The following is a 20,574-nucleotide window of genomic DNA, read 5'->3' as shown; positions in this document are numbered from 1 at the left end:
CACATTCTACCACCATTCTGCACTTGCTCAGCCTGTAGTTGAACAGCTCCTGACTACTGTCCAGGCTGCCTGTGTATGGCTTCATAAGCCATGGCATTAAGGGGTAGGCTGGGTCCCCAAGGATACATATAGGCATTTCAATGTCCCCAACGGTTATTTTCTGGTCTGGGAAGTAAGTCCCTTGCTGCAGCTGTTGAAACAGACCAGAGTTCCTGAAGATGCAATTGTCATGTACCTTTCCCGGCCATCCCGCGTTGATGTTGGTGAAACGTCCCTTGTGATCCACCAGTTCTTGCAGCACCATTGAAAAGTACCCCTTGCGGTTTATGTACTCACCACCTTGGTGCTCCGGTGGCAAGATAGGGATATGGGTTCTGTCTATGGCCCCACCACAGTTAGGGAATCCCATTGCAGCAAAGCCATCCACTATGACCTGCACATTTCCCAGGGTCACTACCCTTGATATCAGCAGATCTTTGATTGCGTTGGCTACTTGCATCACAGCAGCCCCCACAGTAGATTTGCCCACTCCAAATTGATTCCCAACTGACTGGTAGTTGTCTGGCGTTGCAAGCTTCCACAGGGCTATTGCCACTCACTTCTCAACTGTGAGGGCCACTCTCATCTTGGTATTCTTGCGCCTCAGGGCAGGGGAAAGCAAGTCACAAAATTCCATGAAAGTGCCCTTACGCATGCAAAATATTTCGCAACCACTGGGAATTATTCCAGACTTGCAACAGTATGCGGTTCCACCAGTCTGTGCTTGTTTCCTGAGCCCAGAATCGGCGTTCCACCATATGAACCTGCCCCATTAGCACCATGATGCCCACATTGCCAGGGCCCCTGCTTTGAGAGAAGTCTGTGTCCATGTCCTCATCACTCACGTTACTGCGCTGATGTCGCCTACTCGCCCGGTATTGCTTTGCCAGGTTCCGGTGCTGCATATACTGCTGGATAATGTGCATGGTGTTTAATGTGCTCCTAATTGCCAAAGTGATCTGAGCGGGCTCCATGCTTGCTGTAGTATAGCCTCTGCACAGAAAAAAGGCGCGGAACGATTGTCTGCTGTTGCCCTGATGGAGAGGGGGGCGACTGACGACATGGCTTATAGGATTGGCTTACAGAGAATTAAAATCAACAGAGGGGTGGCTTTGCGAGAAACTGAATGGCCCCCTCAAGGACAGAACTCAAAACCTCAAGGATAGAACTCAAAACTGGGCTTGGCAGGCTGTTGATTTCACAGAGGGAAGGAGGGAGGGAGGAGAAAATGAATACAAAATAAATCTGGTCTATTTCTTGTTTTGAGCCACTTCATCTATCTTTATACATCTTGCTGGCAGCAGACTGTGCAGTATGACCGCTAGCCGTCATCATCTCCTAAGTGCTCGGCAGAAGACGGTGCAGAATGACAACTAGCCATCATCTTCTGCTGGCTGGAGGTTAAAAGACAGTGCACTGCCGGTAGGACTGAATCGCCATGAGACGAAACTTAAAAGGGAAATGACTTGGCTGAATCACTCTCATTTTTGCCCAGGCGCCCGACTAAAAGAGCACCCAGGACTACGTCGATGATGGCTACCAGTCATACTGCACTGTCTGCTGCCAAAAGGCAATAAAATGCTGCTGTGTAGCAATGCAGTACCACATCTGCCAGCACCCAGGAGACATATGGTGATGGTTAGCTGAGAGGGCTCCATGCTTGCCGTGGTATGGCGTCTGCACAGGTAACTCAAGAAAAAAGGTGCAAAACGATTGTCTGCCCTTGCTTTCCTGGAGGAAGGGAGGGAACGGGGGCCTGACGATATGTACCCAGAACCACCCGTGACAATGTTTTAGCCCCATCAGGCACTGGGATTTCTACCCAGAATTCAGATGGGCGGCGGAGACTGCGGGAACTGTGGGATAGCCACCCACAGTGCAACGGTCCGGAAGTCGACGGTTGCCTCTGTACAGTGGACACACTCCGCCTACTATATGCACTTAGAGCACTTGTGTGGGGGGACACACAATCAACTGTATAAAACCGCTTTCTACAAAACCGACTTCTTTAAATTCAACCTAATTTCATAGTGTAGACATACCCTTAGGTGCCACAAGTCCTCCTTTTCTTTTTACTTTGATAAGGGTATATGAAAACTCGGTGAGCACAAAAGAAACAGTTACATCTTATGTAAAAATTGATATGGCTAATACAATGTTATAGAAGTTAAACTATGGAAGAAATGTGCATTTTCCCCAGGATGTGTGCAGTGTATATTGTAGAAGCGGTAAAAGAAATGCAAATAAAACATGCTACTTAATTAAAATCCTATTAGGGCTCCAAAAGGAGCCAAGATAGGTTGAGTTTTCTTTTTCAGATTGCTGTGTGTTTTGGAAGCAGGAGTTGAAAGTTAAAAGTAATCAGAACTCTGGTGAAAGTTGATTGTATCCCTTTTAAGACAGTCTCTGATGGCTGATGGCTTTGGATCCAAAAGCAAGCCAGAAAGCATCTGTGTTGATGCAAATTAGCTAACTGATAGAGAAAGGAGAGAACTGCACAGAAATGGCAGCACAAAGGAGCTGCAGATAAAGAACATACCTGGTAAGCAAAGAAACTACCTGAAACCAAAAGGCTTAAATTATGACCCTCCAGAGGAAGGTGGAAAAAGAGGTCAAACCTAAAAATAAGAGAGGAACAGGTTAACCTGAAGTAGAAAAATGCACTATGCAGTGCTGAAATCTGAAGACAGGTACAAAAGGGGTCTGCTTAAATGCATGACTCTCCTTTTTAATTCACCAAAACCCCAAGGATAAAATTCATGGTATATATAACAAGATACCTTTAATAAATTTGATGCTAATGTTATTGTTAATATTAAACTTTGGGATAAATTTAATGTTAATAAGTACCCCTGTAACAATGTAAAGGGTATGATTTTTGGGAAAAAAAACAAAACAAAAAAACCTTTAAGGTCATATGGTAATGATGCTTCTCAGCTATTACCTGTGAATAAACTTAAAACTTAGCACAGCAAAAAAACATTACAAACTTGGTCTCCTATATAGCAAGGGAAACTGAGGTACACCACCTCATGAGTTTAATGACTAAACAGTGGGATAATTTCCCCTAAACCCTTAAAAGGTAGAAGCCATTGAAACCTGGCCTCCCTCTAGAACAAAAACACAGGAAAGTATGGGGGTAATTCCTCTGTTTTGCCTGCAATCAGCAAGAGTATTTGTAAAAGAAAGGGATATTTTAAGCAAAAATCTGCCACCCCAAAAGGGGTAGAGACATGTTCTTTTTGTCTTTCAAAAAATCAGGAAAAGCTGATACCAGCTGAAGAGCAACCCAGATTTCCATGAATCTATTGTCGTGACAAAAATTGTTTTGTGTTTTATGTTTTGTCTTGTGATTTCATTATCTTTGAAAACTCGTGGCGAACGGGGGAAGTCCCGGATGACTGGAAAAAGGCTAATGTAGTGCCAATCTTTAAAAAAGGGAAGAAGGAGGATCCTGGGAACTACAGGCCAGTAAGCCTCACTTCAGTCCCCGGAAAAATCATGGAACAGGTCCTCAAAGAATCAATCCTGAAGCACTTACATGAGAGGAAAGTGGTCAGGAACAGTCAGCATGGATTCACCAAGGGAAGGTCATGCCTGACTAATCTAATCGCCTTCTATGATGAGATTACTGGTTCTGTGGATGAAGGGAAAGCAGTGGATGTATTGTATCTTGACTTAAGCAAAGCTTTTGACACGGTCTCCCACAGTATTCTTGTCAGCAAGTTAAGGAAGTATGGGCTGGATGAATGCACTATAAGGTGGGTAGAAAGTTGGCTAGATTGTCGGGCTCAACGGGTAGTGATCAATGGCTCCATGTCTAGTTGGCAGCCGGTGTCAAGTGGAGTGCCCCAGGGGTCGGTCCTGGGGCCGGTTTTGTTCAATATCTTCATAAATGATCTGGAGGATGGTGTGGATTGCACTCTCAGCATTGCGGATGATACTAAACTGGGAGGAGTGGTAGATACGCTGGAGGGCAGGGATAGGATACAGAGGGACCTAGACAAATTGGAGGATTGGGCCAAAAGAAATCTGATGAGGTTCAATAAGGATAAGTGCAGGGTCCTGCACTTAGGACGGAAGAACCCAATGCACAGCTACAGACTAGGGACCGAATGGCTAGGCAGCGGTTCTGCGGAAAAGGACCTAGGGGTGACAGTGGACGAGAAGCTGGATATGAGCCAGCAGTGTGCCCTTGTTGCCAAGAAGGCCAATGGCATTTTGGGCTGTATAAGTAGGGGCATAGCGAGCAGATCGAGGGACGTGATCGTCCCCCTCTATTCGACATTGGTGAGGCCTCATCTGGAGTACTGTGTCCAGTTTTGGGCCCCACACTACAAGAAGGATGTGGATAAATTGGAGAGAGTCCAGTGAAGGGCAACAAAAATGATTAGGGGTCTGGAACACATGACTTATGAGGAGAGGCTGAGGGAACTGGGATTGTTTAGTCTGTGGAAGAGAAGAATGAGGGGGGATTTGATAGCTGCTTTCAACTACCTGAGAGGTAGTTCCAGAGAGGATGGTTCTAGACTATTCTCAGTGGTGGAAGAGGACAGGACAAGGAGTAATGGTCTCAAGTTGCAGTAGGGGAGGTTTAGGATGGATATTAGGAAAAACTTTTTCACTAGGAGGGTGGTGAAACACTGGAATGCGTTGCCTAGGGAGGTGGTGGAATCTCCTTCCTTAGAAGTTTTTAAGGTCAGGCTTGACAAAGCCCTGGCTGGGATGATTTAATTGGGTATGGGTCCTGCTTTTGAGCAGGGGGTTGGACTAGATGACCCCCTGAGGTCCCTTCCAACCCTGATATTCTATGATTCTATGATTCTGTGTTTGTCTTGTTGCTAGCATTGTTGCGTATTGTGTTAAACAAACAAACAAACAAACAAAAAAAACCTACTGCATTAGGCAGAAAAGGATTAATAATCATTTTAACTGTCTTTACAGAAACCAATGTTGCAGAAAGGCAGAAGTCAAGAAATGCCAGTCTGTTAACAGGGAAACATCCTCATATAACAGACACCATATTAGGAAGAATTGGTTTTGGAGCAGTATTCACGGGCGCCACTCAGTGCTGACTGGTTGCCGCTGAGATTCCCATCGCACTGAATAATGAATGGAAATTGTAAGTGGATCCTGAAGTTGAGGGCAGCAGCTGGTAACAGGACTCCCTTATCCCTGACACCCAACACTGCAGCCTAGTGTCTCGGGCAGAACCAGCTGCTTCCCTTCCACTAAAACTGGTCCACAGGAAAAGTTCCAGATCTGAAGCTGGGTGGGGGCAGGAGGGTGCCAGCCTTTTGGCTATTGTCATCGTCTAGTGATAGGCAGACCTCCCGGGGAGGGGGCGGGGATGCTCTCACAAACTGCCTCTCTGCTGCTGTCCTTTCTACCCTTCACTGGTGTATCCCTGGCAGCCTTTGTACCTGAACACAAGGATCGGAAAGCTGATCCTCTTCCCACCAGCCTGGCAGCAGCAGCTACCGTCTTTCTAATGCCTCGCTTCCTCCAAGTCATTCAAGAGGGACCTGGCACCTCAGCTCCCAGCAGAGACTCCCAGCTACAGACTAGGGATCGAATGGCTCAGCAGCAGTTCTGCAGAAAAGGACCTAGAGGTTACAGGGACGAGAAGCTGGATATGAGTCAACAGTGTGCCCTTGTTGCCAAGAAGGCCAATGGCATTTTGGGATATATAAGTAGGGGCATTGCCAGCAGATCGAGGGATGTGATTGTTCCCCTCTATTCAACATTGGTGAGGCCTCATCTGGAGTACTGTGTCCAGTTTTGGGCCCCACACTACAAGAAGGATGTGGAAAAATTGGAAAACGTCCAGCGGAGGGCAACAAAAATGATTAGGGGACTGGAACACATGACTTATAAGGAGAGGCTGAGGGAACTGGGATTGTTTAGTCTGTGGAAGAGAAGAATGAGGGGGGATTTGATAGCTGCTTTCAACTACCTAAAAGGGGGTTCCAAAGAGGATGGATCTAGACTGTTCTCAGTGGTAGCAGAGGACAGAACAAGGAGTAATGGTCTCAAGTTGCAGTGGGGGAGATTTAGGTTGGATATTAGGAAAAACTTTTTTACTAGGAGGGTGATGAAACACTGGAATGCGTTACCTAGGGAGGTGGTGGAATCTCCTTCCTTAGATATTTTTAAGGTCAGGCTTGACAAAGCCCTGGCTGGGATGATTTAGTTGGGCATTGGTCCTGCTTTGAGCAGGGGGTTGGACTAGATGACTTCCTGAGGTCTCTTCCAATCCTGATATTCTATGATTCTATGAACTTCTCTTCCTCTAGCCCAGTGATCATGACCCCAGGCTTGACGCAGGAAAGATAGTCTCCTCCTGGGCTTATGACAAAGACACCCCATCAGCAACCAGAGGCATCATCATCAAACACCAGTCTGTGTTTCCAACCCCAACACCTCCAGGCTAGAAGGGGATCTATGTAGGCACAGACTGAAATGGCTGATACCACTGGGATGGCAGCACCAGGAATACCCGGGAGGTTTAGGTTGGACAATAGGAAAAATATCCTATCAGGGTCGTTAAATACTGGAATAAATTGCCCAGGGAGGTTGTAGAATCTCCACCATTGGAGATTTTTAAGAGCAGATTAGACAAACATCTGCTGGGGATGGTCTAGATCAGCGGTTCTCAAACTTTAGCAACCCAAGGACCCCCATTTTGATTTAAAATTTTTCAGGGACCCCCCAAGCCCATCCACTTAGCCCCAGGCCCTGCCCTCACCCCATCCCTTCCCTCAAGGCCCCATTCCCGCCCCACCTCTTCCCACCCCCCGCTGACTCCATCCCCACTCCCTCCATCATTCGTTCTCCCCCACCCTCAATCACTTTCACCAGGCTGGGGCAGGGAGTTGGGGTGCAGGGGGGGTGCAGGGTGCAGGCTCTGGGAGGGAGTTTGGGTGCAGGGTGTGGACTCTGGGCTGGGGCAGGGAGTTGGGGTGTGGGAGAGGGTGTGGGTTCCGGCCAGGCGGCTCTTACTTTGCATGGCTCCCGAAAGCGACTGGCACACCCCTCTGGCAGTGGCTCCTAGGTGGGGGGACCAGGGGCTCTCCGTGCACTGCCCCTGCCCATAGGCACTGCCCCACAGCTCCTATGGGCCACAGTTCACAGCCAATGTGAGCTACAGAATTGGCACTCGGGCTAGGGCAGCACACCGAGACCCCTGGCCTCCACCCAGGAGCTGCAGGGTCGTGCCAGCTGCTTCCAGGAGCCGTGTGGAGCCAGGGCAAGTAGGAAGCCTGCTTAGCCCTGCTGTGCTGCCAGACTTTTAGCACCTAAAATCTCCCAGTTTGGCTTCAGTAGTCTCCGGAAAATAGAGGGGAGGAGGAGTTGATCAGCGATGCCTGCAGATCCCCTGGAGTATCCTCGGGGACCCCCAGGGTCCGCAGAACCCAGTTTGAGAAAAGCTGGTCTAGATAATTACTTAGTCCTGCCTTAAGTGCAGGGGACTGGACTAGAAGACATCCCTTCCAGTCCTCAGATTCTATGATTCTACCTTCATGCTAGATAGGAAACCTACTACTGGAGCGGTTGCACCATAACTCACCTCCTGTGTCCTTGAAACATGCAGAGGCAACATCACATTGCTGTGTAAATGCAACAGGGTCAGGCTATCGTTTGTCTCATTAGACAAGCAGCCCCCTGAGCCCCACTGAAATGCACCTAACGGCTCTTGACTCCCACCTCTATAGTCCCCCAAGGTGATTTTATCAAATGGTCAGCAGACACGTCTGGCAGAGAAGAGACTGGGGTTTAATAGGTTCTCTTCAGGGGACAGTTTTGTAAGTATTCTCAAGAGTGGCAGTAATGGTAAGATAATGGCCTATGTTCTCATAGCAGCTTCTAGCCCAAAGGAGGCCAAAAAAGGAATCACTTCACCCAGCACTGCCATGCAGCCACCTCTGGGGTGGAACATGGCAGCTCTTTAACAGAATCCTAGAACACTAAACAACAATTTAGGATATTAAGTCCTGCATTCAGCTGAAAATTCAGGGGGAAATTTGAAGAACAGGCGATTATAAATGACACCATAGTCAGAAATGGGCCAGGACCAGAGCTACTACCCTGATATTTGTGAGAAGTGAGTTGGAATCTTTCACACCCAAGGCTTTGGTTTTACAGCTCATCCAAAAGACAGTAGCCCCTCCACCAGCACACTTGGTATGAAAATGCCATAGAAATGCAAGGTATTATTATTACAGCCTAATCTGGAAACAGAGAGATTTTCTCTGACAGAACCAGCAAACTCAAGCATCTGTTCTACCCCACAAAGTGCCCAACGTGTAAAAATGAGCAGCATAGTGGAAGCATTTGTAAACATGTCTCCCTTGCCATGCAGAAGTTGCTGAGGTGGGGAGAAGGGCCCACATTCTCCAATGTCCCTAGTTCCCATTGAAATGCACCTAAATCCCTTTGAGCATCTGGGCCAAGGTGCTCCACACAGGCAGCCAGGGTTCTCTGGCTGCTGAAGTAGGAATAAATCTCTTTTTACACAATAGAAAGAAAATACCGTCACTAGCAGTAAAAGGCTGCCCTATGTGTAGAGTCCTACCAAATTCACAGCTGTGAAAAATGCATCATGGACCATGAAATCTGGTCTCTGCTGTGAAATCTGTTTTTTTGTTTACTTTCACCCTATACTATACAGATTTCATGGGAGAGACCACTGTTTCTCAAACTGGGGGTCCTGACCTAAAAAGAGGTATGGGGTGGGTCACGAGCAAAGTTCCCTCTAATTTTTGACAGGCTGTGCGTGCAAAAAATTTCTTCTGTGCAAATTTTTGTGCTTCTGTGCAAATATTTGTGTGCACGGTGTTTCGCCGTGTGCGGGGGGTTTAGGATCTGTGTGCGTGCGTACATGCGCACAGCTTAGAGGGAACAGTGGTCGCAAGGTTATTGTAGGAGGGGTTGTGGGATTGCCACCCTTACTTCTGTGCTGTCTTCAGAGAGCGGCAGCTGCTGTCCAGGCGCCCAGCTCTGAATGCAGTGCCACTGCCAGCAGCAGTGCAGAAGGAAGGGTGGCAACGCCCTGCCACCTTCCTTCTGCCCTGCTGCCTTCAAAGCTGGGCGGCTGGAGAACGGCAGCTCTTGACTGAGGGCCCAGCTCTGAAGGCAGCAGCGCAGAAGGAAGGGTGACAATATCACACCATGCCATCCTGATTTCTGCAAAGCTGCTGGTGGCAGTGCTGCCTTATGAGCTGGGCGCCTGGACAGCAGCTGCTGCTCTCCAGCCACCTACCTCTGAAGGCAGTGCAGAAGTAAGGGTGGCAATACTGCGAATCCCGTACAATAACTTGTGACCCCCCCCTCCCACAACCCTCTTTTGGGTCAGGACCCCGAGTTACAATACTGTGAAATTTCAGATTAAATATCTGAAATAATAAAATGTATTATTTTTAAAAATCTACGACCGTGAAATTGACCAAAATGGACTGTGAATTTGGTGGGGCTCCACCTATGTGTAGGGAAACTGCTGTGCAAAGGGCCTGTCAGTCAAGCCATTCTCACTGTGGCCTTGTCTACACACAAAGTTGTACTGGTTTCACTGAATTGCTTTTAAATCAACTTAAGTTAGTGGTGTAGTGCAAAGACGCATGTGCACTCTTGAATTGGTTTAAAAGTGTTTTTTCTCAATTCAGTTTAAACCACTTAGAAGCCAAATTAAACTAAATGATTGTAAGCCACATTTAAATCAATTTAGGTGTATCCACACAGGTTTTTCACTGATTTAACAGCACATTATAGTGAAACTGGCACAAGTCTGTGTGCAGATCAGGCATAGACCAAAATGTCACTCCTGGTAGATAGCTTTCAAATGAGTGATGAGAGCATAAAGGGGTTGTGACATCAGAAGACTGACTGCATTGAAAACTCACTCCTTCCCACTTTCTTTACCAAGGGTACAGCAAAGCCATGACTTTAAGCATAGCACTAGATGTGCACGTATTGCCATGATTAGAATCTGGGCCAAGCTCCTTCCCTCTGCCACTAATTATACCTGTGATTATTGACGGGAAACAATTATAAGGAGCATCTCTTCCCTGAGGAGGGACTATAAAAATGGTACAATGGTTTTCATGTTTCTTGTTCCTCCAGAACAAATGCGCTCAGTTTTTGACAGCCAGCCCTTGGATCAGAGAGCAAAACTGGGCTCATTCCTTCCCATGCATCATCGCTGGTAATTAAAATTCTGCAGACCACATTACAGCTTCAGTAATGCCATTGTGTTCTGGGATCAGATAACTGGGGCCCTGTCATTGAAACTCAGTTGATAGTTCTGTTGATGAAAAGTGCTACATAAGAGGTAGGTATTTATTATTAATATTTTATTAATCATAATTATTATTATTGATTATAATTATGCAAAAGCCAGAATACAATCTGACACACTCTCCCAGAGCTATGTGACTTTCCAGCAGTTAAGAGCAGTCAAAAGTTATTGGGGTTTTTGTTTGTTTGGTCACTAAGGTCAGGAAAATTGAGTCAGACACAAACAGCTAGCAGGTCTGCTGAGTATGGAGAGGGTCACTGCTGCAGACACATTCAAAGCAGGGTCTCACTGTAAGCATCTAACTCACTTTTCTTTGCCCATTCAGTTTATTTACTTTTTGCCTTTTACTCAGCAAACAGTGAAACAGGCTGGTCAGTTTCCGGTTCTGTTTCTTGTCAGTTTCACTTCCTGGTTCCCATGCACTGGCCCAAGGCTGGGTTGCGGACACTGCAGGATGTTGGCTAAACCCAAGCTATAGAGGTTCAATGAAATGTGAAAAGAAACACACAAAAGCCTATTAGCTGGAGTCCAGCTCTGTAAATCCTGAGACACGGGCAGTGAAACAAGTAACTGCCTCCTCCAGCCGGTGACTGCTCTGCAGTAAGAGTCTCTAATCCCCAATCCATGGTCATTAGAGTGGAGGGGGCATTTCCCCCTGCTCCCAGGGATGCTAGAGAGTACTTTCTCCTCCACCCAGGCCTGGCCTCCACTGGGATGTTTATAAATAAATACTCCTGGGATCGTTTTCATAGCCCAGCCTCAGTATTGACTTTGCCTTAGGTGAGTAGATTAATAATTAATGCAGGCTGCAGCCCTGCAGGCAGGTGGCAAGGAGCAGCTCCTGTTATTTGTGGCTCCCTGTTAGCACTGGGAGCAGGGGCATGGTGACTTACCACCTTCCTAACGAGAGTAACACAGCTGTGCCCATACAGAGAACATGGCCCCAACTGCCCCTCCCAGACAGCATGTCCCCTACAGCTACCCCCACTTTCCTGTAGACACACATGACCCCCACTGCTACCCCCAGAGACAGCAGGTTTCCCACAATTACCCCCACCCCTGCAGCCCTCCCAGCCCCGAAAGCCTGTCCCCAGTGGCACTCCTCCGGCAGAGCAGGCATCCCAGAGGAAAAGGAGGGCTCTCACTCTTCCCCATACATCTCCCTCTCCCAAGCCCATGCTCCCTGCTGCACCCGCAAACACTCTCAGTGACAGCCAGACTCTTTACAAACAGTGTCCTGGCACACACAGACTCTACTACCCCACTGCACGCAACCACCCAGTGCTCTAACTATATGCTTTCCCTTCCCCATTACAGACAAACACTCTATCACCCCCTCACCCCTTTCCATTCTTTCACCACACATAATCCCCTATGCATGGTCTCTCTCTCTCACACACACCCAACACACACTCCCCCACATGCTCTCTCACACACACGTCCCCTGCACGCTCTCTCTCTCTCACACACGCACTCCCCATTGCAGTAGATATGTTGTAAAAAAACCGCTGTGAACCTCACCTTTTCCTTGGCTTAAGCTCCTCTCTGCAAACTTCCCTTTTCTTCCAGGGCTCAGTCGGACCAGACTGCACGCAAAGGGCGTTGGGATGCTGCTTCAACATGGAATCTCCTGGGCAACTATCCCAGTGCCAGCTCTTACAAGGCAGCTCAGCCCTCCCTAGAAGTCGTGGCCACCTTCCCTATGCCAACTCCACGGTGCCAGGGCCATGCCATCAGCTTGGGACTTTGGAACAGGCAGTTTCTTTCCAATGGTGCCTGCTATCTCCAGGATCTCAGACTCTCCTCCCAGGTGTGGAGCTGGGGCTGGACCCTCCCACCATCTCCTGGAGGGAGACTGTCCCGAGAATGAACTCTCACCATCACCCTAGCTGGCTCCCTGGCTTGTCCCTCCTCCCACTTCAAGCCGCACAGAGAGCTCATTCACAGCCCTCCCTTCCGGGGCTGAGAACAACAGAACCATTTGTATCCTTCTGCAGCATTGACATCAACAAAGACATTGTCACTGAAGACCATGCACTCCTTCCCCATTTCTCCTGCTAGGCACAGAAAAATGCAGCCTTACCAACCATGGCAGGAGCCCAGGGCCCAGAGCATGCAGATAAAACAGCCAGGGCTGGGAGCTTGTGGCAGGCACTTGACCACAGGACAGGTTTCCATTGGTGGCTAGTGGAGAGGGCCCTACCCGTAACCCAGCAGGCAGGCGTGGCAGGCTGGGAGGCGGACGGGTTCCTGGCTCACCTGGCAGCTGCTAGCAGGGATGGGGTTTCAAGATTGGCTGAGATTTCTCAGTAAACACACAGTAAGAGGTTCAATACAGCAGGGCCTGTTCCACCCACCAGGGCTGGGGGAGAGGCAGACAGCAAGCCCCACTGTAGCTGCTCATTGGCGAGGAATGGTCTCCCATGTGCTGGGGCTGGGAAATGGCTTCATACTGCTCAGGAGGTTGCTCACAGTGGGCCTGGTTTGAAGCCAATTGAAATCAGTGGGGATCTTTCCATAGACTCCAGTGGCCTTTGGAGCTGGCTCAGCATGCGAGCTGGAAACCGCAGGTGGCTGGCACTGCTCCAAGCACCTCCTCGAGCACACTGCTTCGCAGACTGGGAGGGGCCAGCCTTTTCCCAGAGGCTTAGCTCCACTCCAGAGGGGGCTTTGAAAAGGGGGGTTGGGCGGGGCAACCTTGCTGCTTTGACCTTGGGGGGAGCTGTGATCTGGATCTGAACTCTGTGGCCGAGGCTTGTCTCAGAGATCCTGTCCAAGGCAGAGTCTGTCTCTGCTCAGCCCTATCCCGATTCCAAGCCAGAAGCTGACATCTCACAGCCCACGCCTGGCCTGCTCAGTCCCTGCTCACTCATCACTGTCCCGGTCTCACTGATTCCCCAGCCAGCCTTTCTCTAACGGAATCGCTGATCCCCACCACTTATCTCTTTATTTATTTATAGACCTTTATGGGCATCATCAGGGAGCAGCTGAGTCCCTGCCAAGTTATTAAAGTCCAATTACAATCACACAAACTCTCTTGCCCTCTCTTCACTGACAGGCCATAGCATTATTTTTTCTGGTGTGTTTAAGTGGGTGAAGTTGGCCAAGGCTTATCTTGCCTCTGGCTATTGTCTTCTCTGCAACACAGATGGATTTTTTTTCGGGGGGGGGGGGTCATGACCGCACGTTAGCCAGCCCACTGTCAAGTTCTAGTGGAGTTCTACCATGGGTCAACAATATTCTGCTGCCCATGGTTGACCTTGCCTAGCCTCTTGCATCCATTTTCAGTGTAAAAACACATATTATTTGGCAGTGAAGACAAAGCCTGTGTGTGGAGAGCTCTTGAGGGGAAACTAAGCTGAAGAGATGAGTTTTGCATTGAGTTCTGATCCCTCTGAGGCCCGTGGTCTTGTCTCTCATGTGGCAGGGAGTTCCACAATCTAAGCCCTTCGCCCATGAGGGTTCTGACTCCTGTACTCACGAACCTCCCCCATTGGAGACAGTGTCGGGCCCCGGAGGCACATAGTTGTCATGGGACATTGTGCTCGCGGAGGGAGAGGCGTCTCTCAGGCAGCAGGGCCTGTTCCTTGGAGGGCTGGGACAGCAGGGTCCTGCGCTGGTCTCTGTTCAATGGGGTGCAGCGCTGGGGTGCTGTGCTCAGGGCACAGGTGTGCTGCTAAGCGGACAGGCTGCTGTGCATGGCACCAGCTGGCATATACCCAGGGTGTGCAGCTCCATCGTGGCAGCTGAACCGCCCTAATGGAGCTGGGAAGTCCTAAATGTCCTCACCGTGGCCAGGTCTGTGTCAGACAGGACAGGGCATGATTGTCTGGCTAGTCATAGTCAGAGGAGGGCAGTTTGTGCTGTCTGGGCTATTTGGGCAGCCAGTATCCCCAAGGAGCAGGTGCCCTTGATTGAGGGGGAAGTTATGGAAGAGGAGAGATCTTCATGGCACTTCCCTCTTCATAGCAGCATTGCCTCTGTCTCACCTGGGTGTGGTGTTCACCAGCTGCTCTTTGTCCAGGGGCTGGTCCCAGCCAGGCACCAGGAGAACAGGGAGAGGGAGCTGGTCACATCTGCCAGAGCGGATACATAGAGCTGGGTGCCACCTGTGTGTGGCTGGCATTTCAGCCCCTAGTGTCTAATCAGTTCCTCTGGTGGCTTCATATAGCTGCTGAACCTCCATCGCTGATCATCTCCTATTACCCCTCATTTCCACTATCAGCAGACCCTTCTATGACCACTGCGGCCAGGCCAGGATGTAGGAAGACCCTGTGCGGTCAAACTACGCAGCTCAGGATGGCAGATACACAGCCAAAGAGGACCACAGGGTCTATCTGTGTCTAGTAGCCTCAGTACAGAATCCCCTTTTAGTCACTACAATCAAGGCCTGTCTCTTTTGTACGGTGAGGGATGCTTCATCCATCACCCACCCACTCACAGACTGGCACTGTTAGCCTGGGTAGGAGGGTTCTGGACCAGCCGCTAGAGATGCCCCAGCTGAAGCCCAGTTGCTGCTCTGAAAGATGCCTCTGCCAGGCCTGTCTCTGATTCCCACAGCTCCTATTCATGCCTGGATCCAGCCCAGACCTGGCCATGGTGTTGCCCGCAGACCTGTGTGGGGAGGAGGGGTAGGGCCCGGCCTGGGGCATGAAGCAGTGTTTTGTTCAGAGGAAACAAACCAGCCCTTTGCTGGCAGCTCCTGGTGGGGAGCTGGGGACCGAGGTGGCCCACAGGCTCCTTTGTCCCCAGCAGGCAGCGTAAGCGGATCTGAAGTGGGAGGCGCGTGAGTGATCTTTCCACCCGCGGCAGCAGCGGACCCCGGCTCCCATCTGCCTGGACCGCCTAACACATCACCCCAGGCACAGAATAGGGGCCATTGTTCAGCCAGCCCCAGCCCTGGCTCCCTCCCATCTGCCTATAAGCCAGGCTGCTGCTTTTAAAGGGGACGACACAGCAGCACTTTGCTCCCCAAGGGCTTGCTGTGCCCTGCCCCAGGCAGCTCTTGGGGTCCTACTCAGAAGAAGCCAGCATTTGCTGTGCTGGGCAATGAGCCCTGTGCCGTCATGTGCCTTTCTCATCCCCGTCCACTGCACCTTGCTCTCCATATTGCACCCCTCACTTGCCACCTTGCATGTCTGGCGCAGCCCCGTGCATGCCTGACACCTCACACTGCACCTCCTGGTCCTTGCCCACCCCTCCCCCTGTGCTGTGCACTGATGACCATGGCCTTTGTACTCCTTGCACACCTCGAGCTGCATGCATCACACGGCATCTTCCATGCCTCGTGCCACACCTTGGCCTAGTCTACACTGGCAAAAAGGGACCTGTAATTTTCCATCAGTACAGCAATGATAGAAGCTGTAGTGTAGACAGTGTCCAGAGACTGCACATACATTACACCAGACACTGCCTGAACCATGGCTCTCATTTTTGCAAGTGTGAACCCAGTCCTTGTGTCTGGAAGAACTCCCCTGTGTTGGGGGTTCACGCTGAACAGGGTGAGCCCCCAAAGGTCGCTCCAGGTTTGATCAGAACAGAATCAGTCAGCAGCATGTACCTGGCGCTTGAACTCAAATGGCTCGTGAGCCCCAGACAGCTGAATGCATCCAGGACAATCTATTGGTAAATGCCCTGAATAGGCCATGAAGCAGATCTGAATTCTGCAGCTCAGACCAATCTCACAGTGTCATTCATACCGGGTTTGGATCTGGATCTAGGCTTCCCCAGTGTTTGGCTCCAGGGTATGGGTTTGCCCTGTCTCTAGTAGCACTGCCTTCTCCATGGACTACCAGAATCCTGGGACATAGTAAGGTTCTCTCTTTCTGCACCCTGAGGGACCATGCTTCCTTACTTTATACTCAAAGCATAACTAACCAGAGGACCTCCCAGCCACAGGATATCATGAAGGTCATGAGCTTAGCAGGGTTCCAAAGAGAATGAGAGACTGATAAGAATCAGAAAAGCCACAGCTATTTTAGCTAGGATAAAAATGTGGAAGAGAAATCAACTCTCATCCTTCAGGGCACGAGCAAACCACTAGCTGCTGGGGTCAGGAACCAACATCTCCCATGGGCAGGATAGACTATAACTATCCAGTGTGGAGGATTTACACCTTCTTTTGAAATACCTTCCATGGGCCCTTGTCAGAGACTTGAGCTGAAAGATTCCCCTGCCAGCCTAGGGTCCTACATTAGGCCAGGTCTTACATCTATCTAGCTCCCAGCCACTGCCTCAGTTCATCAGGCTCCCAGCTGCTGGCTTAGTGCCCCCTTGTTTTGGGACTGTGATACAGGCCCCTGACAAGCTCCGGCCTTCAGCAAAGCAGGTCTGAGAGAGCCACGAGTTCCTCCCACCACCTAAAGGGCCCAAGTCTCCATGGCACTGAGCAGCCCGCCCACCACCCCCTTGACCAGCTCTGGAATGGGGAGAATTCCAGACGCATGCCAGTGGTTCAGCTCTGCCCTCTGGGGCCTCTATTCATCAGGAGGACAGGGGAGGGGCACAGCGAGTTTGTGCGCCCTGTCTGTGTATTTCTGATCAGATTGGCCTGCCACCCCCTTTCACCCCATCCCATTCCAGGATCTGGGGAGGAAACAGCCCCTGAAAGCTGTAGCTCTGACAGGTCAGCTGTAGCCAGGACAGGGACTTTGAGAGTGCCCATGCTGCAGCTGGGGATCTTTGTCCTGATCCATGCTGGCCGGTATAGAAGGAGTGCTGCTGCTGTCCGCTCAGTCGAACAAAGGCAGCCAGGGCAGGGCTCTGTGTTGGGAGGGTCAGAAAGAATGAGGTGCTCACGGAGAGCCCTAGGTTCTGGACATTGTGTCACCAGCTGGTACAGCCCCACTCTGGGGGAGCTGCTGGGAGGGGCTGGCAGCACTGCACAGGAGACTGGGTAACAGGGAAAAGTCACGTTTCACTGCTCAGTGCCCCAGGGAGTGCCCCGGCCGTGCTGCAGATACAGCCCAGGTTGAGTGGCCAGGTCTTTCCATTCTCCTGACACTGCAGATTAAAAGTGCTTAATCACAGGGGGCAGGCGTTAAAGCTTTCTGTGGGGGGAGGGCAATTCACCAAGGCATCAGCTCCCCTGCTCCTGGGAAGAGCCTTGACCTCTCTGCTGAGACTTCTGGCAAAGGGGCCAAGACATGCCCAGCAGCCTGTCGATACTTGTCTTAGACCTTGTTTACACTGAAAGGTTGTGCTGCTTTGTCAGCATAGTTACAGATGAACTGCCCACCCCAGTGTGGACACAGATATGCCAGTATAACAGCACTAAGGCTAGGACAGTTTCATCTGGTTCAGGGTGACAAACTAAGCCTAATAGGCATAAGCACTTTTATACCAGTATAACAGCTACACCAGAGCTTTTCCTGAGGTTACTATGTCAGCTCAGACTCACCCCCCTGACTGCCCCAGCTATGCCAGCCACATTTCTGAGAGCAGATCTGGCCTTACTAGGGTCTGGTGAGTGGTGAGACCCACTAAATGCACTTCACACAGGCCACTATGGAGCCATCAGACAATGACACATTGTAATCAATACCAACCTAGGCTGGATTTTAGCAAGTGATTTATTGTCAATCTCATTGCCAGTCCCTGAGGCACACTGATAGAAATAAATAGTCAGGCTATGTTGATATTGAACTAATTAATATATGAGAACCCATTGACTCATCTATAGGGCCCTACCAAATTCGTGGTCCATTTTGGTCAATTTCACAGTCATAGGATTTGAAACATCATAAATTTCATGATTTCAGCTATTTAAATCTGAAATTTCAGTGTGTTGTAATTGTAGGGGTCCTGACCCAAAAAGGAGGGGAGGGGAGGGGAGGGTCACGAGGTTATTGTAGGGGGTGGTGCTGTACTGCTAAGCTTACTGCTGCAGGCGGCAGCGCTGCCTTCAGAGTCGGGCAGCTGGAGAGCGGCGGCTGCTGGCCAGGAGCCCCACTCTGAAGACAGAGCCGCTGCCAGCAGCAGGGCAGAATTAAGGATGGCCTGGTCTGGGATTGCCACTCCTGGGTGCTGCTGCCTGCAGAGCTGGGCCCTCAGTCAGCAGCCAATGCTCTCTGGCCACCCAGCCCTGCAGGCAGAGCAGAAGTAAGGGTGGCAATACCTCATCCCCCATAAAATAACCTTGCGACCCCCACACAACTCCCTTTTGGGTCAAGACCCCCAATTTGAGAAACGCTGGTCTCCCTCGTGAAATCTGTATAGCATAGAGCAAAAGCACACAAAAGACCAGATTTCACAGTCTGTGACGTGTTTTTCATGACCATAAATTTGGTAGGGCCCTAGTCATCTGGTATATAGCGCAACTCTCCCACCCCATATGCTCTGATATCTGTTATCAAAGGGATTCTAACCTCTTAGATAGGTAGTTACCTTTCTAACGAACTTAACTAGGGCTAGGAAACAGCCAGTATGCATCTATATTCTGTATCAGAACCTCTGCTTTCAATTACAAAACAAAGCAAGTCTCTGGCTATTACGGTCGCTATGAAAACCTCACAAATCTGAACTGGCCCTAAGAAGTCTATCTGAGTATGCAGAGAGCCTGAGATAATAGTTCTGAGAGATGTGAACCACCCCATTCATCCCATTGAGGGGTTTAGTCACATGCCCGGTGATGATATTTCATTGCTAAAGTGAGGAAGGAAAGGGACGGTCATGGAGCTGCACAAGTTATTGTGAGTGACATCTCATTTTGGTGCCACAAGTGAGTGGGATATGTCACCACTTATTTTTTCCCCCAATCAAGAAGGAGACAAGCCCAAGGCACATCTGGTCCCCAGGGAGGGGGAACTGAGCTCCAGGAGGCCAGTAGACCCTGGAGACTAGGCACATTCATGTTCTGAACATCTGCACAATCTGCTGTGAGCAGTCTCATTGTGGTGACTCCCAGAAGGCAGAACTTATTTTGTGGAAAAAGAAAAGGAGTACTTGTGGCACCTTAGAGACTAACCAATTTATTTGAGCTTAGGAAAATACCACCATTTTTTCCTCCCAGTCTGACCCCTGATTTACACCTTGGTACATCCAAGACAGAGGCCTGACTGGGTGCTGTTGGGCATCACCTGATTCTAGCATGAGTCTCTTTGTAATGGGACTGTCCTGGTGTAGCACCATGTGGATTTGCCACTGTCTCATGCCCCACACCCACCCTTGCACGAGGGGAGAAGAAACACTGCCATCAGTTGAACCTTGGAAGGACTTACCCTGACACCTGGCATCAATCCGTCTGCACAACCACACCTGGCCCTGCCTGGGAAACTCTCACAACAGCTGGAAAGTAAGAATGGGGCTTTAACATTAAATACAGACAAAGGGATTGGCTTATCCCTTCAAACCAGAGTAAAAGGACAGTCCCACCCTCCTGTAAACCAATGTCCCCCAATAAGGGAATAATAGACATAGATAAGGATAAGAACAGCCACAGCTATTTTAGCTAGGATAAAAACATAGAAGAGAAATCAACTCTCATGGTTCAGAGCAAGAGCCAACCACTAGCTACTGGAGTCAGGAACCAACAACTCCCATGGGCAGGATAGACTATAACTGTCCAGTGTGGAGGATTTACACGTTCTGAAGTATTTCACACGGGCCTTTGTCACAGACTTGAAAGACGCCTCTGCCAGTCTAGGGTCCTACACATAGAATCAGAGACGTGTAGGGCTGAAAGGACCTTGAGAGGTCAGTTAGCCCAGTCCCCTGCGCTGAGGCAGGACTATGTATTATCTAGACCAGGGCTTCTCACCCTGTGGGTCACCAGAATGTGACAAAGGGTCTCATGGGAGGGCTATGGGAAGGGGGTATGTTGCAAAGCCAGCCCATGCTCATTGTACAGCAGTGACTTTTGGGACTTCAGTCCTACGGAGCTAGCTGGCCTTGGCTTCCTGCTCTGGGTGTTGTAACCTAGTGCATGGGGTGGAAGCACTGCTCAGATTTGGCCCACCAGCCCCTCTGTCTTGATGATGGGGGTACTGTCTGGACCAAATCTGAGTGAGTGGTGCTGTGATCCTATATCTCAGGTTACAGTGCCACTCACACAACTTTGGCCCAGCCAAGGCAAACCTGAGCAGTGTTGCAATCTCAGAGCCAAGCCCACTCTGGGTGGACAAGAGCCACTGCTGTGGTACCATGTACTTAGTACTTATGGCATTCATGTGTAATCGTAAGCCAGATATTATTTGTACTAAAGCAATTTACTGGGTCATGACAGGACACTGAAATTTACAAAT

At 49.8% G+C, this 20,574-nt stretch overlaps 1 protein-coding gene across 2 annotated transcripts in view; it reads right to left on the bottom strand.

The window, feature by feature from the left end:
- Positions 1 to 12,223, bottom strand: part of GAL3ST1 (galactose-3-O-sulfotransferase 1) — a 41,240-nt gene extending 29,017 nt beyond the window's left edge. For both annotated transcript variants that reach the window (XM_073312934.1, XM_073312935.1), the window contains exon 1: positions 11,855 to 12,223. The gene's annotated coding sequence lies outside the window, so the exon portion shown is untranslated. The remainder of the gene's footprint in view (positions 1 to 11,854) is intronic.
- Positions 12,224 to 20,574: the final 8,351 nt, after the last annotated feature.

Source organism: Lepidochelys kempii, chromosome 15 (assembly GCF_965140285.1).
Source record: "Lepidochelys kempii isolate rLepKem1 chromosome 15, rLepKem1.hap1, whole genome shotgun sequence".
NCBI lineage: Eukaryota > Metazoa > Chordata > Testudines > Cheloniidae > Lepidochelys > Lepidochelys kempii.
This window is presented reverse-complemented; position numbering and strand designations above follow the sequence as displayed.